We start from the raw sequence: 12,884 nt of genomic DNA on the forward strand, positions 1-12,884 counted from the left end.
TGCAAAAAGCAGACAGTCCAGCAGAAGTCTCCTATTTTTTTCCTGGCAAAGGAGCTCTGAGAAAATAGTGGGAAGGTTTTCAGAAAATATGCTAAAAGGAACTAAATTCTGTAATAGGCAATTAACAGGGTAATAAGGGGCTAAATCCTTGGGGTACTTGGTGTTCTATAGGAAAAAATGTTCCAATTTCTAACAAAGAATTGTAGAAAAGGTCAGAAGTGTGCGAGATTTCATGAACTGTATCACAGAGCAGAGAAAGGGCATAAAATGCTTTCCCGGACACTGGCAAAGGCTCTGTAAGACATCTACAGGTTTTCTTAGAAACATCCAAGAATTTAAGACTGTGAGAAGAGATGTGTAAGGCAAGCAAACCCACAATAGTGCCTGAAGATCTGGTCTGAGACAACTAGCATTCTTAGACACTTTTGTGACAAGGTATGGGGGTGTAATTTCTCTGATTCTTCTGTAACATATCTGTTTATAGCATTTTATAATTTTCTCTTATTACTCTGTAATTTTTCCTCATCTGATACATGATCTAGTTAAACAGCTATGAAAAGATGAGTCATTATAAGGGAGAAGTAGTTAACAAATGGAAAGCTTGCTGATCTGCAGAAAGGTGGTAGCACAGGCACCAGACAGTAGTGGATCCAGGCATCTAGAAGCCATCCCTGAGCAGCAAAGACTGCTTGTTTGATTAAAAAAAACCTTGTTGCACATGTCACTCAGTTCTTCAAGGAAACAAACAAAAAGCCAACAAAAACCAACCAAACCCAAACCGAAAAAACAGTGGTTTGAGTACTGACAGCTTGGATCCTTGTATGTTACACCTATTTCCCATTAAGAAATGAAGTTTCAAATAACCTGCTACTTCAGGCTAGAGTGCCTTCTAAAAGCAGAATTATTTCCCACAGCTGCATTATGGATGTTGAAAATTGTGTGGTTCTGTGACTGCCAGTCCCATTAGAGGCTCTGTAGCGATCAATGATTGCTATGATAAATTATGTTTTCATGCTGGAAAACAGATGTTTTGTAGGCAATTAAAAATAATAAAAAAAGCTTTTTTAGCAATCAGGAAAGATTTATAATATAAAATATATTTTCTTTTTTACATTTTGATTAAATAATTCATTTAACTCCATTAAAATCCAAGCTGTAATCTCTTACCTGTGCTCTTTAGTCAATATTCTTCTTTTGTTCTTTCTACCTTTCATATTATTGGATTGAAGCACTTTTCTGAACAGTGTCCTGCCAGCAAGGCTTTGTATCAAACTTCCATTTCTGATTTAAGGTAATCATTATGTGGGAGGGATTTGTGACTGAAGGAAATTAATTTCAGGAGTCAGTAGACTTCCTCTTGTGTTACATTCTGCTCTGAATAAAATAACACTTACCAGTGCAAAGGGATTGGATTAGGTATGGTTCCAGAGAGTGGTGTCTTGGCTGTCGATTCCAGGAGTTAGGTTGGGTTTCCAGTTCTTGCTCCAATGTACCTTGCATTTTATTAAGTTGTGGTGTAATACAAACGGCTCACAGTCATTGGAACTAGCAGGACAGCTGGGTCTGTGCTCTCTCATGCGAGTGCTTTGCTTAGCCCTTACACTAGAGCCCAGTAAATGTTTAGTGATTACATGTATGTCAGAGCTATTTCCAAGAGGATTAGGAGCCACCTCTGTGGTTTGAAGGGGAAAAGTGTGGGTCTGAATCTCCCACAGACTTACCCAAAGGAGGGCATAGTACCTTCTTCCTTGAGACACTCAAAATTTAACAGGACAAGGCCCTAGGCAGGCTGATTTAGCAGTTAGCCCTGCTCTGAGGAGGAGGTTGGGTTAAGCAAAAGCATAAACTATGTTATGGTTTTCAAATTTTGTAATAATTTCGTAACTTTCAAACATCTATGAGGCTTCTGTTTGCTGCTTTTCAGGAAATCCCCTCCATAGGAACTGAAATCCTCCCAGCCTTTTTGTCTGCAGTCTACTAATCCAAGTATGGATGCTATTCTCTTATTCCTGGGGCCAAGTACAAAAGTTCCTTTGTGTATCCCAAATGCTTGAATATGTGACTTTTAGACAAGAAAACAATACTTACGTCCTTTCCCACTATTTCAGGGGAATAGCTTTTATGATTAGAAGGAAATGCTGTAACAAATGGGCCTATTTTCAAAATTAAACAGATTTATGAAAAAAAGGAGTTAGGAAACCCAGAGAAAATAAAGCCCTAAGGCAAAGCAATCCATTACAAAATCCTTCAGTAAAAGTATTCCTTTGATGTTAATTTTTATGGAAATGTTGGTTAAGGTTTCATGTTCTTCTGTAGAGGTAGGATATGATTTTATGTTAGTTACTAAACAGGTCATTAATATTCAGTGCCAAAGTCATTACTTTTACAGAAAGTAATGTAATTACATTCTGTCCAGATAGGAAAAGTATGTAGTGCACATGCTGAGATGCTCATGTTTATCAAGATATCAGGTGTTCCTCAGCACTGAGAATCTGTCATCCTGAGAATGTTCTATTCTAGTGCATTTTAATGAGCACGGCTGAAGCTGTGAATGGTCTGTCAGCACTTTTATTAGGCATCTTATTATTAGGGAGTTTATAGTTTGGCTGTAAAACCTTGCCGTAGGCTAAAACTAGTTAAATAATACTTTCAGAGTAATGTTTTTGTGCCAAATTTAATTCAGATGGCTTCAGACATTTTTTCACATTCATATCAGAAGGCAATATTCAAGTTCTGATTGAAATCTTTTGAAGTAGGGCAAGGCAAAATACAAATGGCCTAGACCTGCAGCTTTACTTATACTAGACAGTAAGACAGTCTAGTACTGTAGAATGGATGTTTCATGTAATAATGATATACAGTGGCTGTAGCGGTGGGACTCAGTGTTTCAGGGGGGAAGATAAAGTCCTTGTTGAAACAGAATCCTGTTTTGCCTGAGTAGGGTCTTCAGAACTGGAGCTACCCTGAGGCTGGCTGTGAAAACCGTAAATGACTAACTCTGACAGAAATAGATGATGTTATTTAAAATGAAAACTATTAATTTAAAATGTTGCTGAAAAGTCATGTTACTTTTTCTGTGTTGTACCCAGTGAATAGCTTGGCAGAGCAGGGAACTTGCAGGGCTCTCTGTTTTCTCTTTGTTCATGGAGCAAACGCTCTCATTTCATACATCAGCAATCACAGTTTGCTACAGCTGTTCTACCAAGTCAAAGCATATACTTTTCAGGAGTAGGTGACAAAAAGTAGTACATCTTTTTATTGTCACTTCAATACTTTGGACATGGAAGTGTATTACGCTTTAACTTTGTGCAGATTGTTGACAGGAAAGTTGCATAAACCTATAGCTATAAATCTAAGCTTATGAAAAAGTTAAATTTTAAATGAAAAAGTATAATACATTCTGTGGAAACATACTGAGTTCTTGGTTTATTTCAGTACAACACGAAAGGGGCAGATTGCCACACAGAATACGTGTTGCTTTGGTAATTCTCACAAAGTCTTTCATCAGCTGCCAGTCACAGGCAAGTTCCTGAGGGTGAAAAATTTTACTGTGTTCTTGTCAGTAGTGCTATGTCTGGATAAACTTTTCTGAACTGATTGGCAATGCTTACCTGAACAAGTGTGCGGAGGAAATCTCTGTTTGGATAAAAAAGCTTTGTCATGTAGCACTGTCACTCTGACCACAAGTCCCATTTTATACTTTATGGGATGTTAATGGACACAGCTGTGTAGTAAGCTGAAGCTAAAAGTGGACAGATTTTATGAACTCAGTGTTTTTTGTTTTCATAAGATTTGGTCCCTTAATGCTTGGAATTCAGGAAAGAATGTCAGAGCCAGATGAGTTCCTCCTTTGTGTACCTGTCTTTCATTTGTCGTCTTTGTTGCTTCAGCTAAGGCAGCTGATATGTGCCAATTCCAATGAAAACCAGACATGAGTCACCTTGCAAACAGTTTCAGGCAGCTTCTGTGGAACACAAATTATATAAAAATGCAACTAACGCAGTTTTCTACCAAAAGCTAATCTGTAAGTTTTTACAGGTAGATAACTGTTTTTTAAATGAGCAACGAGTGACTATTTAAGGTAGAACCCAAGCGCTCCTGACTTCAGTCAAGAGTTTAATTCTGAAAATATGGATGTTATTAACTACATCAAGCTATTAGTATTTTATTAAGTATTACAGCTGTGTTAAATGTTGGACAATGTACAAGTATCTTCAGTTCTTCCACTCCATTACAGTGGAGAGTCCTCTCTGTGGTGGTTTTCAGTTTGAGCCAAGGGTTATTCCTGTTGTTGAGTTTTCAGTAGATTAATGGGGAAAGTGGAATAGGTAAAAGTGTTTTGAAAGATTGTTTGGTTGTCTGTCTCCTCTGCAAAAACTACAAAGATGATGCCCAAATTTTGAGAACCCCTATAAAGTAAAGCAACTGTCACTTAAAACCTAAACCATACTTTTCCTCCTGTCCTGCTAAAAAAATTTGTTTATCAAACACCCAAGGCAGCTGTGCTTGCCTTCAAGTGCCTGCTTCAAGGTATTCGTGCAGTGAAAAGCTAATGTGTGGTAGCTGAACTGCATGGTTTGCAGGAGTTCCATCTAAGAGATGATGAGTTTTTACATTATATTGATATGTGGAAACAGGGATGAATTTTCATCCTGCGGAATTTACATTTTTTTTTCCAGTACATTTTTTTTGTCTGTAGGGTTATTTCTAGAGAAGAGACAGTTCTAAAATTGTTGTTGGCTGTCTTTACAGAAGTGCTGTGCACAAAATGAGTTGCTTCTTTTTTCTCTACCTAGCTACATTTTCAGTTAAATACCTGACAAAACAAATATGAAGATAACAGAGACAAAGATAGACTCACCTCACAAACTTTCAGGTACTGACAACAAGATAAAAGATACTTGCATCTCATGATGTAGTCTACAGCATTATTATATATCTACATGAAGCTTTTATAAAGTTCAAACCCTGACTCAACATTGGGTTTCTCAATAACAGCTGAAGATCTAAAATGTTTTGGCCTGGACTTTTTAACTGAAAGTGATCTCTGTAGTGTTTGTAAGTAGACAAGATTTTGCCTGAGCTGCTGAGCTAGGTGATGCTGATCTAATGAGTGTGTCTTTGTAAACGGGAGCACTGGGTACCCCTGCACCTTCCAAGAAACCGTGCATGTGGCAGTGTGTGCTGCAGCTTTATGGAAGCTGGTTGTCTCCTCAGCTACTGATAAAACAAAATATATAAAGTCCAGGTTTCTCCCAGAAAAACCAATAATTTCTCTCTTCTGTTCCTTGAAAAGTTTGTCAAACTTAAGGAAATAGTTATTTTTGAACCTTTTAACACTCTTCTGTCTTTGAAGGAAACTGGTCAACAGTTTTGAAAGTGTAGGGGCTGGAAGAGGGAGGCTGGCATAGAGGATGATCACATTATCTTTGCTTCCTTAGGCAATCAAGCTAAAAATGGGCAGGGAGATCTGTACTAACACTGGGTTTGATTATATATTTCAAAGCCTAACTTTATGTGGAAGTGCTTTGATGAATTTTTAAACAGTCCCACAGAAATTCAGGAGAAGCATTTGTACTGTCAGTTACTTCAAAAAAGTAGATCTTAGTTAGTGCCTTATAGTTTCTCTTCAATTAATTGTTCTTACTGGTTGTACTGAATATCCAAATACTAACTTTTCATAATTACATACTTGTTTCTTGATTATTGACTATAAGAAAATGAAAGTAGATGCTTAAAGAATATGTATATTTGTAGAATATGTATATAGCTAGTTAAATGCTTTTGTCTTGGTGTTAAAGTCACAGAGATAAAATAAGTTTTGCTGTTGTTTTAAATAAATTATTGACGAATAGGCTGAATGCTTTATCTACATCACTGCAGATGCTTACCCTGTCTGTCTCATTTTTACGGATGTGCAGAAACAAATCTGTGCCTGAAAAATTCTTCAGGTGGGGTGATGTGAGCAGGAAGGTAAAAATGACATTCTGTTCAATATATACCCCAGTGGCTGCTAAGTACAGTTAATCAAAGGAAATCTGAAAGAAAATTGATGAGAATACTAAAACAAAAAAAAGGTGCCAAAAAGTTGTTTTAAGTGCTGGTTAGACTGTGAGAAAGGGGAAAGAAGAGACGGTGGTCGATGAGCAAAACACAAGTTTTCCTTATTTAAGATTATGACAGTTCTGCTAGTATCTATGCTGCCGGTTTCAAAGTGTATAGGATTCATTTGTAGTTCTAAACTTATAGTATTACTTATTGTTAGCTTATGTTTTAATTTTAACTTTTAATACCTGTAGTTACACTTTGCTAGTAGTTTGAAATATGTGCTACTGAAGTATTGTTAAGTAAGCCCTGTAAACAGTGATGATTAGACTATTCCTGTTTATAGTTCAAAAGTAGAAAGAACCATTAGGTTTATCCCGTGTGTCTTTTTACATGTCACAGTCCATTACCTTTCATCCAGATATGTTACAGATGCAGATTTCAGTAAACAAGTAAATTAAGCCAATTAATCTGGGACATTTTACTTTGTACAATGCATTGAATAGCAGGGATCAAGATGCTTTTACTGTCAAGGATCTGTAGCAGCCAAAAAATGGAGTGAGATATGACTAGGTGATATCAGCCGCCTTTTGATGTATATTTCTGTTATATTCCAATTTCCCCTTAATCTAGGCTCTTTATTAAAAGAGCGTATGTGACAGCTGGAAACATTCTTGTATTTTCATTAGGAGTAAGGATGTCTTGAAACAATAATGGAAATCTCTGAAGGGAAGAATGATGATTCTTTGACTCTTTTTATTTGTCTTACGGCTTGGAGTTTGTGCTTGTCCTTCCATTTTTTTTGATCAAAAATTTTCAAATTTATTTTAATTAGTTCTATAATACTTTCTTGTAACTCCCTTCTTCCTTAGGTTTTTAACATAATTGCAGCTGGCATTTTCTCCTTGGTCTTGGCTTTTACTTGTGTTTACTTTGAGTGAGATGGCATTGTTGTACTTAGCTGCATTCTCTTTGCCTCAAATTCCTCTCGTTCTTCCAGTTTAGCTGACAACTTTCAAATAAATATCTGTGGTAAAGGGTTTTCTAAGCTTAGTTATGAAGTATTGCTTTTAGAGGAAAAAAGCAAACTTTCCAAAAAGAGAAAATAAAAACACCAAAAATGAATGCAAAACACATGGTAAACTTTTCCTAAATGATTACAGGGGCTGTCTGTGGTAGTGGCAATGCCACTGTAATCACAAGGCAGATTATCATTAGAAGAAAAAAAAGATGGCCTCAAGGTGCAGGTTTACATTCAAACACTACATTTGAGATTTGTTGACAATAAGAAGGCCTTGGCTTCAATCCTGGTTTTAAAACTTCAGATTTCATAAGTTAATTTTCCTAACGGTTAAATAGAAATTACAACATGCTGATATCTGTTGTTCCTGAGTAGAAGGACTATCTATTTCAGCAGAGGCAAGCAAGCTGAGAGAAAACAGTAAATGTCAAATAATTGAATTTATGAGAGAGTTAACTTGTCCATTTCTGCTGCTTTGTGAATGCCTGTAGCTTGAGATGGTCTAATTCACTTGTTACACCAACCCTCCATCTCCCTGAGCTACTCTTGGTTTTAGGGAGAAATGGGAATGGTGCGATAATAAAATCCATCTCTATACATCATAAGCTTTATATTTCAGGGACTAAGTAATACGAACGGTACTAAACGTAGTAAATAGCAGGTATTGAGAAATGTCCCTGCACAATAAGAGACAATTATTTATTTTGACCGTCTTTTTTCTACTGAATATACTACTGCTAGAATATTTTCAATTTGGTGCATAATGGATGAAGTTCAGGAACGTAAAAATCTCTTAAACTACCTTACGTTCATGACTTTAAATACTTTTAATTTTTAAAGACTTTAAAGTACTTTTGACAACTGACAGATAGCTTTACAATTTACAAGAAAAAAACTTCACACTATGAAGAAACATTAAAGGGCTTATTTTTAATGTTAAAAATAAGTCCAATTATCGTTCTTTTGAATTATAGCAGGCATTTTGCAGAAAACTAATTTGCAAAAATAGAGAAAAAATACACGTCAAGGGATATATTTTAAATATCAGTATAGCAAGTAGATGTGTATAACATCACTGCATCTATTCTCTTTAGCTGTATGTTTTTATGTCCCCATTCTGTCAGTCTGCAGTTTTAAACAGTTCCAAATGTCACTGATATTTTTGCTTAAAAGACAGGATCTGTAACCCTTCAGAGATTATATTAATAGCTGCAGCAGTTTGCTATACACAATATTTCAGTGTTTTCCATCTACATGCATTCTAGGAGCACTAAATCTGCAATCTTTAACCTTTCTTTTCTTACTAAAAGGCATTGTTAAATTAGATGATGCATAATTAATTAGCATTGTTTAAAATGGAACCTAGCAAAGATAATGCTATATATAATCTATTGCAAAGTATAAGCTACACTTAATTTCTCTGTCCACTTGTTCTGGTACTATAGTAGTTCCTTGTTTATTTTTCATGATTGATTACTTTTGCTTGATTTTTGACTGTTTTCTTATTCCTTTGCCTATGTATGCATATGCAATTATGCATTTTATGCTGTTACACTCAAAAGGTAGTATAAGGCACTCGGCTTTATTCCCACTACCATTCTAAATACCTGCCTAGCTAGGTTTCTTAGTTTTCCCTTGGCTTGGGGTAAAAAGGAGAGAAGTCTTGCATGAGATAAAAGTGGGCTATGGTAAAGTGAGCTGTTGGTTGTGCTGCCTTATTGAAACATCAACTCATGAAATGTGCAAGGTTGTGTATCAACACCTTTGAACAGCAGCATTATGCCTGAGGTCACGTTTTCCTCTGATTTCAGTAGAGGGGTACATAGAAATTCTTTTTCTTCTTTTTTTTTTTTTTTTTTTTTTTTCTCTCCATTGAGCAAATTCATTGGTTTGCGTGTGCAGGTTCTGTGATCTTACTGACTTTATTACTGTTCCCAAGCGAAGGAGTTGGCTATAATGGCTGGATGAGATCCTTGGCTGTATTTTTAAGTTAGACTCTCCCAATACCTGTGATGAAAAACTTCAACTATAAGTTAAATGCAGTTTGAAGTATCAGAGACCAAACAAAAGAGCTCAGCATTTATTTTTGCAAGTTTAACTTTTTATTTCATAAAGAAAACCAGTAGGTATTTGCAGTTTTCGATACATACATTAAAGCATAACAATCCAGAAAGGTTATAGTATCCAAAGACACTTTTCCAGTCCCCTATATTATGGAGGGGTTATTTTGAGGAAGGAATGCTATGTAAACTTTCCCTGTTCTTTAGTATCGTCTGGGTCTTTTTGAGCCACTGCTGGAGCTTTGTGGTACCAAGCCAGAGGGATCTTTGGCCACTTTATGTCGTAGTGTAGAAGTCGGGACACAAGTGCTTTATCATCATACCAGAACTTTAATACAACAGTCATTAGAGAAGTCATATGTGTGAATCTAAGATGTTATGAGTTTTGCACCAACTTTTTTCTTTTTGTGTTATCAAAACATTGGCATGCATGATTTTTTATTTTATTTTTTTGTTAGCTTAGTCTCTTTCAAAAGAGGAATACTGGCTATCTATAGAGATTTATAACCGAAGGGGAGGTACTTGGAACAACACCAGTTTATGCAGCCTCATGGAAATTTATATTCAGCTTTACCGATAGTTTCAGTCATCTGTAAAAAAATTGGTTTCATATGACAGTAGTGCGTGCAGTAAGGTAGTAAGTATCTTCTGCTGATACATTCGGCATACAGATCCATACGTTGAATACTTCTGTGTATTTTGTAGACCAATCCAGGCAAATAAAGAAGCTGAACACTGCAAATGTCTTCTCAATTGCACAGCTCCCAAGAGCTATCAGTTTTGTACCCGAGATGGGTAAGTGTTCTAAGTTTTGAAAAGTCTGCTTGCCCGGACATTAACCTATGCATTCAGAGCTCATTTTCCAGAATATGGCTTGCATCTTTTGGACTCAGTCAATGACCATTTCATATAAACAGGAGATCCAAGATGTTGTAAAATATTCAGTTTATCTTGTAAATGAGGCACACTGATGCCTTCATGGAGATGCAGAGGAAAAGCATTTCTAAAAAAATCGTAAAAAGAAAAAAGAAAAAATGAAAACATTATTTATAAGGCTTTTTCTCTTTTTTTGAACGAACACAACATATGCTTGGACGGCTATCTGAAAGCTGTTCACATGCATGACTGCTTTGAAAAGGTACCAAAGGAAATGTTACATAGCTGAAACATGATAAAAAGGTAAATTTTTTAAAATATTTAAACATTCAGTGGAAATCTAAGATGTATTGCTATACTCCTTGACTCTTTCCTCTAACATATAGTTCTGAATCTACACTGTACAGATTATCTTTCAGAAACATTGTTAAATAGATCAGTGCTTAGTGGTAAAAACTGATAATGTGGTGATTCTGTCTGATCTTTAGAGCTGTGGCTGGAGGTAATTGATAATATGAGTGTGTGAGTACAGCTAACAGTGCCAGTATTTAAAGCAGAAGATGGGGTGAGTCTGTCAGTCACATCATGTGGTGCCTGGCTGCTGGTGCTCCAGGGAAGGGGAGCGTGGGTACGTGCCTTGTCTGCTGTGCTCCAGCCGGAAAAAACTGGAGTAGATTTGCTGGCGAGAATGTCATGATTGGCTTAATACTGGGGAATATTTGAAGGCACTCTGAATCAATGGCTATATTCCAGGCACTAGGTTAGTTGATTGTCTAGTGATGAGTCTGATTTGAAGGCATTGCATTTCAAAACAGGTTACTAAACTCCATCTGTGGGGAAGCTGTTAGGAATCTGTCTCTATACTAACATTTATATTTTAAATTAGCTAACTTGTGTTCAGGCTGATATATTTCTGCCTCCTGATTTCTAAAGAAGTCTTTTTACATGCTTGTGTAATGTTTAGTAATAGTAGCACATACTATCTGTTAGTAAATACAGAGGAATGGACTAGTGCATATGTATCAGGCTTTAGTTTGGAAATTTTTCTTCTCACTGTCTGGCTTGACTGGAAAATGTTGATTCGTTTCAAATAAACAAGTCTGGCATAACTGCAGCCATTCGTTCCTGTAAGGCAGAATTTTAGATCAAATTAGATCAATATAAGAGAAGGTATCATACTACATTCCCTTACCCCACAAAACTCACAGTAGGCTAGGGGCTAATGTGGTTCACTGAGATTTGGATAGTCCAGTAAAAAAGCCTGCGGCTTCCCATTCTAAGCATGAACTTAAGCTTTTAAACCTCAGGTTCCTGAGTCCTCTAAACAAAATTATGTCAACTTTGGGAATGCAAGGTAGTAATTCTCTTAACAGCTTTTGGCTAAAACCCTAAAAATTATAAATCTGGCTTTAATGTAACATCTTAAATGTTTGCATAAGGCAGGAGAACTATTTCCCTCTTCATGTCATCCTGAGTGTTTCTCTTTTATGTCTAGCAGTTTTGCTGTTGATGTCCAGCTATATAAATGTGTTGTTTGAAAGAAAAAAATTTGTATTCAACAATTTGGTATCGAGTTTTTGAAAAATGACATGATCATTGTAGCTCTAATCTCTTCTATCTCTGTCAATCAATTCCCTTAATTAAATGACAGATTACTTTCTTTTGTACTGAGCCATACTTAGTACTTTCACGTTGTACTCCCATAATTTCTTTTGGAATTTCGGTGCAATGATTAGACGTGTGGGGGTTTTTTTTTTCTTATTTCCATCTTTGAGTTTTATTCCTGTATGGATTTTTGATCAAGCGTATGCCTTTGAAATTCCCATTTGCCCCCACTCTACTGAGCTTTTGTTCATAATATGAAGCAGCCTTAGAGTGCTTGACCTGGATTACTTTTGGATGAAATTGAACTGGATAATACATTATAAGAACAAGTCTAACACACTCCAACCAGTTGCTGGGGTTTTCAGCCTCCAGGACCAGACCGCAGCTTGTCCAAAGTAAAAGTCTCAAAAGGTGTAAAGTGGAAATTGGGTCCTCCACACTAATTATTTTTGCTCTATGTTCTGCTCTAGTTTTATTTTACTACTTGCCAGTTAAGGTGTAGCTGTAGACAGACGACGGATATGTTGCATCCTCTTATGTTTTCTCACATTCTGGAAGCCAATGTGTCCTTTAATGACCTTTTTCCTCTTTTCGGTAGCTGTGCTGTGCAGACAATAGTTCATTTACAGTACAGTACCATCTGTGAATGATTAATACACGGCTAGAATAATGGTGGATTTTACATTCATTTTTCCATAGATGGTATAAAATTCATAAGCAATTAAAATAAATATTGAGAGGAAATACCATTTAAAATTCCATACAAAAACTTGGAAACCATAGACTCCAGCACTTTTTTTTTTTACTTTGAGATGATGCTGAGATATCAGGTTCCTGAGAATGTTCTCCACTTCACTAATTGTCTTGATACTTTCAGTGTATTGCTTGTCACTTCTAAATTCTGACATGGGTTTATATTATTTATGTCTTTAAAATCTTTATCCCCAATTCTTCCCCTCAGGGAGATCTATTATAAGCATACTCAAAAGAATAGTGAGTGCCACACACCCAAGCACAATCCAAAGCCCACCAAAGTCAGAGTGGGAATTTACTTTCAATTTTAAGGACCATTGGAAAATATTGCATTTATTTATCACATTTTAAATTTATAGTTCACAGTTATTGTTTATGTTACAATCCTCAGGTATCCATGCTTATGCCCAGAAGCCTATGACATATTACATTGCAGTTATTCCATGGACATATGTTTTACAGTGAGGTGGTGAATTCTCATTTTCAGTTTCAAAGCGCTGGACTATTTTGTGAAAATTATTTTT

The sequence above is a fragment of the Falco cherrug genome, chromosome 10 (assembly GCF_023634085.1).
Source record: "Falco cherrug isolate bFalChe1 chromosome 10, bFalChe1.pri, whole genome shotgun sequence".
Taxonomy (NCBI): domain Eukaryota; kingdom Metazoa; phylum Chordata; class Aves; order Falconiformes; family Falconidae; genus Falco; species Falco cherrug.